This window comes from Leucopleurus acutus (genome assembly GCF_964270905.1).
Source record: "Leucopleurus acutus genome assembly, chromosome: 1".
Lineage (NCBI taxonomy): Eukaryota > Metazoa > Chordata > Mammalia > Artiodactyla > Delphinidae > Leucopleurus > Leucopleurus acutus.
In genome coordinates this window covers 120,908,433-120,914,432 of record NC_139142.1, presented here as the reverse complement: position 1 = coordinate 120,914,432, position 6,000 = coordinate 120,908,433, and the positions used below count along the sequence as shown (strand labels likewise).

The following is a 6,000-nucleotide window of genomic DNA, read 5'->3' as shown; positions in this document are numbered from 1 at the left end:
GGAATAGCAAACTGATCTGGCCCTGGGGGCAGCTCTCTAACCGAATCCGTGTCCGGGTATGGAGCCTCAGTCTCAGTCAACTCCTGATGAGGGGGGGGCCAACATCTGGAATGGAGACAAGGACGTCAAGTAATTAAAGCCCCCGGCTTCTGCCAGGGATGTAAGGGCATGGGGCAATTTGGGAGGAGGGTCTGAGGCCTGTGAAGACCAAGCCTCTGTCAGCCGCGGGGGGTTCGGGGTCACCTGGACGGGGCCCATGGCCCACTCCGGAGGCTGAACTGCCTGGACTAGAAGCCACCGTCCTTGCCATGTGAGGAAGAGCCGTGGCAACCAATGGCGCAGCCGGGACATAACATGCGGCGGCTCCAGGGGCAGTGACCCAGGCCAGTGAGGAGCCGGAGCCACATCCTGCGTCCGAGCTGAATCGCTATGCCAGCGCCGACGCAACGGCTCACCTTAGCAACCGCGCGCCCCGCCCCCGCCTAACGTCCCTCCCGTTATTTATGACGTCTTTAGTTGCGCCACAGTTATTAGGCTCGTGCGGAGATCCGATCCGCGCCACCAGAGTGGGCCTTTTTCCCAGAGTCCCCAGGGCGCAAGCCATCCTTCCCCTTGCAAAGGCAACAATAATCTCCTGCCGGGTCCTCTTCCCAACCCCGCCCTGTCCGCCCTGGCCCCAAACAATGAGCCGGGATTTGGGCTGCAGACCCGAGTGGCCTCAAACTCCAGCAGCCCAGGGGTGGACTGGGGAGGGAAGGATGCAGAGCTTCCCGAGGAAACCAAAGGACCTGGCATTCTGGGAAATTCAAAAGTGCTAGTCCAGTTCTGGCAATCTGAACTCTTCCTCCTCAAAGCTGAAGTCTGAGAGACATTCTTCCTGCCTTTGGCCACACGGCTGACAAGAAAAGTAGCTGACCTGCAAAATGAGCACCAGTTAGGGTGGCGGGAGGGGAACACACCTTACAATTATTCGAAACTGTTGCCATTTCCTCCAAACTCTCAGTATTCACGTTCTCAATATTCATACACCACTCTGTTATTAGGGGTCACCACTGAATCAGTGATGACTCCAGAACTTCTGTAGGAGGGGTTTGGGGCAGGTGAGCAATTCATTCTGGGAAAGAGAGTCTAAAACCAAGTGAATGGCCCTTTACATTGGCATGGCAAGACTTCTCCCATCCCACCTTGTCTCAACAGAGCCATTAATCTACAAAAAACTACAGTGTCACTTTTCAGAGGTCTACCCTGTGTGCACATATGGAGAAGACACTTAGAATGTTAAAGTCAGCATGATAAGTAATTTTCTTGAAATACTGTAACTAGCACGAAGTTTAATTTCTTCACAGTCCTTTTCATAATCTATTTAATTTTACTCCTTTTTAATCATCTGCAACACCTTTAACACCTAAATTCCAAGAGAGAAGGAGCTTCACCTTATTTCCAGTGCCTAGCACATGATGGTTTCTAAATGGAACTGATTCCAAGATTGGCCTCATTTAGGAGTGGATCTGTTGTTATAATTAGGTTTCCAGAATCTTTTGTATCAATACGGAACCCTTTCCTCTCATATTTCATAGGAAGCTAGACTTCTTAAAGCCCAAACGTGGATACGTTTCAGGTTCCCTCGACTGATTTAAATTGATTTAAAATAATTAGTTTGTACAGGAAAAAACTTTCAAAATTTTTCAGAACATAACCACCTTTTCTTTCTCTACTTTCTTCCCTTCAAAATAGACTTTGCAACATTGGGGTGAGTTAAATAATCACAAATCTGGCCAAAAATTAAGCTCTCAATGACATGAAACACATTTTTTGCTCCTTTTAAATAAAAATCCTATATGCAGTACATTAATGTTTTCTTTCAGAAATTACGTTGACAACTTAATCCCTAATTCGATGCATCCATATAACCGTTTTACAGAAAGGTTCTTTGGCAAAATATTTAACACAAGATACATATGAGATGCTGAGATCTGGGTAATATACCTTACTTGAAAGGCATGAATAGTTTTTAAACAGTGTAGCATAATCACACTTAAGACCATAGTTACTTTGTTCCCAAACCCCTGCAATTCTATTTGAGGGGAGTTCTAAAGGGCCTGTGTCTTCTCCTGTGTCCACAACCATAGACGTACACTGGTGGCCCTCAATCCTGCTCTCCAAACATCAAATAAGGGGCCAGAGATAAGGTCCGGGACTTGGAGAAGTACTAGAAATTCCCCGCCTCAAAAGCACTTTCAGAGTTTCACATTTCCCTAAGGAAGACAGGGCTGAGTAGACATGCTGAAGTCTTCCAAATCCTGCTGGTTGTTTTGAATTATGGCTACACTGGCTGTGTACCCCTTGAGCTTTTATCTCCACATACTTGAATTAAATCCTGTAGTTCCTCTTTGGTTCTAGCATCTGTGACATCTTCACAGGGTCTGTATGCCACAGCTGTTTTACCACTTTCTGTAATAAAGTTAACAAGGATCAATTCAGAAGTGTTCTTGTTCTAAAACTTCCTGTATACAATGGTAGCACCGAATAATTAGACATTCTTTTGACTTCTAAAAGGAGAAAACAAGAGCACTTTCCTAGAAGTTCCCTCATCTGACACGTCAGTTTTTATTATAATTATTTGTGAAAACATATATAAGAAGTATCAACTTTGGTTCAAAAACTTTATGATCTTAGAAATAAGAACTAAGGAATAAGGACATAGAAATTAAAAGCTGTGGAAACAAAAATGTTCCATCACAATACAATTAAATAGGAAGGCATCAGGTGGGGGTCAAAGTGAGTTCAAACCTGGGAGAGACACCACTGGACTATAATAGATACTTCCTATTAGAAGCAAGGTAAGTGCCTACTCCTTGGGACCAAAATTCTACCAGATTCAATGAACATAGCTTTGGAGACAGAGACAGACAGACAGAGCATTTGAACACTCTACTGGCAGAAACTGGCCCATGTACCCTTTGGACAATACAGCTTGCCTCAAGGCAAGCTAGAGCCACCAGGCTTTTTGGTCTAAGGGGTTTTGCGTACATATAAGGAGTACATTGGCATATTAGGCACAAACAACCCAGGGAATTAGTTTGGTTCTTAAAGGTTGTTACCCAGAGTTGACAGCGGATGGAGATTCTGCCTGATGACCAGGGAAGTCAAACTTCACTGGAAGGACTGCCCAGGCTGGAAGGCCAAGTCCAATCCAGGGTCAACTCTTACAAGCCAATAAGGTCGCTGACAACTTAGCTAGGATTTCTCAGTCTCTCAGCCTGCAGGGCTGTGAAGCAGGGGAGCAATTCTGTTCCGGGAATCTACTAATCATAAAGTTTCCTTTGGGCACAGCCTGCGACATTCTCACCGCTGTATAACTGCATAGGGAACACAATCAACGCTATTCAATAGCATGACCAGTTTCAAGGCTCACAAAAACTTAGCCGATTATTATATAAGAATCATATTCACCCAATATATCAGAAATAAACACTTCAACAAGAAAACAACGGTAATAATAATAGTCAATATATTTTGTCTGCTTACTATGTTTCAGGAATAGTTCTAAGCTTTTTACATTCATCATCTCATTTACTCTTACAATATCCCCCATTTAGTGGTAAGCTGAATTACTAACCCTATATGCAGATAAAGAAATTGCAGCTTAGAGATATTAAATGCCTTCAAATGTCTCTGGCTAGAAAAACCTAAAATTGCAACAACAACTGCAACAAAATCTAAGAGACAATGTTAGGACTCAAACACAGGTGTCCAAGGCTTATAATCACTACCCTATTCTGTATGAGAAGCAGGCAATTGAGGAAGAACTGGATCAAACACTTTCTGTATGAACTGAGGCCAGTCATTCTACATCTAAACACTGGGGACAATAATATTTGCCGTCGTTCTTCTCATAAATGCCACAAAGAACAAATTTAAGACTGTTGCTGTGAAAGCATATGGTGAATGAAAGAATATGTAATGTTTTAGATAACTATTATTTTCATCCAATTAACTTTTCAAATTAGTTTATTTGCTCACTGAAACTGAAGCACTTCAACGACAATCAAATATGTCTTACCTAAAACCAGAATGAGCAATTTCTGGAATGCAGCTGTCATAGCTTTCTGAATAGCAAGCTTCTGGGTTATCTTCCTTCTCATAAGGAATGATAATGACCCTAAATCCAACCAAAACAGATGAATTTAAAATGCCTATATGAATAACTGATTTCTAGGTTATATGTTTAAAACTAAAAATGCATCTGTGATTCTTAGATCATTACCTTAGTGATTAAGGGCAGGCACAACAAGGGTACGGGTGAATGTCTCCGTTGCAGGTATACCCTGGCATGGCACATTTTTACGGCTCAGATCTATTCTGGAAGTTCCTAAAATACTACACGGGAAATGTAAACCAAGAACGTGGCACAAATCTCATATTACTCACAGATTTCAAATGGACAAGCTGAGGCTACACTGCTACAGACCCTGCTCTCCTCTGCATCAAGGGCTGGACTCATACAGTGAGATAGATTTGGTTGTAGTGCAGATGATCTGGCCTCTTCGCAACCATCACCCACTCAGGTGGATGGTGGAGCCTCCTCAACCCCATTCGCTAACAGCCCTGCCTCTGACTTAAAACCCTAAGCCCAAGTGCCATGGATTCTAGGAAAAAACTCAGTACCAATCAGAATCCCCTTTCTAGGGATCTACATTTATTTTTCCGCTCAGGCCATTCTATAGGAGGCAAAGGACTGAACATTTACACATGAGTTTATTTCAATCTTCAAACAGTGATTTTTTGGGGATAACTGAAGGTCAGAAGACATGTGTATTTGAAGGATTATTTTAGCACAAAACAAATTATTAACCAAAAAATAATAATAATAATTAATTTGCCCTCCTCCTAAGCTTCTTGGCAGGCAGCGAGTTCTAAAATTCTAAATTTTAAGGTGTTGTCAGGTATTGCCTAAGATAAAAACCTATATTGTCGGGCAGAACAATTCTGCCCAGGGCTTTAGTTGCTTAGAAAAGGTGATGATGTATCTGAAAAGCTGAGTTTCAGAAAGAAAGGAAAAAGGAGAAATCCCACTGCCTCACCTCCCCACACACACACATACTGGAAAGCAGACCTTCCTCCAACTTATCCAAAGGTTCCTCAGCCATGCCAACTCAGGGACTCCTGCACTTCTGGGAGGGCAACACCACCTCTAAAGCACAGAAGAACGTCAGGCTTTGCTTCTGAAGTGGTGTCACAATATCTTCATTTTCCCTTTCTTCAAGGTTAGAAAGATCCCGAAGCTGTTAGGATTTTGAATTAAAGGCTAGACTTCAACATATTCTGTTGTTAGAAATAAAAACTAAACTGCAGCAATCCCAGGTAATAGTTTAGGTATGCTATCCCTTCAAAATCAACTGAGACTTGCAAATGAATCACTAGATATGGACAAATATTGTTTATGATATACCATACAAATACTGGAGAAAATTATGGACACCACCATCCAAGTCATTGAGTTTATCACTAATTCTAGGTGGCAGACCAATGCTCAGATACTTTCATGTGGAAGCCTCCCACATCTCCTCCCCATAGCCCTGTTCTATTCTTCTCTCTAAAGTCTAGGAGTTCAGTGTTGAAAGGAGTCTGGTTAGTCAAAGAAAGTCTACAGAGTTTACCCTGATGATCCTTTTTCACCACACATGGAAACCAAAGAAGTAATTTGCCAATTTTTGGCATCTGGAGCTGTTTAGGGCAAGCATATTATGATGAACCACCTCTATCTGGTGCCGAGACAAACCTAAACACATAAAAGACCTAAAAATATCTCAACCCTACATAGAGATTTATTTTGGATATACCTGAGATTTATCAATACCAATTTCATGGAGTGTTTGTGAAGATTAAGTAGGGCATTTTAAGCAATGAGTTCACAGTGAGCCCTAAATAAATGTTATTTATTATTTTTAAGTCAGTACTTTTCTGCATCATTTCCAGGGCCCCTGATTAACCAGAAAG

General features: G+C 42.2%; 1 pseudogene across 1 annotated transcript in view; it reads right to left on the bottom strand.

The window, feature by feature from the left end:
- Positions 1 to 814: 814 nt before the first annotated feature.
- The window catches only part of LOC309968901 (RAD52 motif-containing protein 1-like), a 28,440-nt pseudogene continuing 23,254 nt past the window's right edge, over positions 815 to 6,000 (bottom strand). The window contains exons 4-8 of the transcript in view: positions 5,661 to 5,782; positions 5,117 to 5,285; positions 4,064 to 4,162; positions 2,366 to 2,451; positions 815 to 916 (exon numbers count right to left, since the gene is read on the bottom strand). The product of the transcript in view is annotated as an RAD52 motif-containing protein 1-like (transcript). The remainder of the gene's footprint in view (positions 917 to 2,365; positions 2,452 to 4,063; positions 4,163 to 5,116; positions 5,286 to 5,660; positions 5,783 to 6,000) is intronic.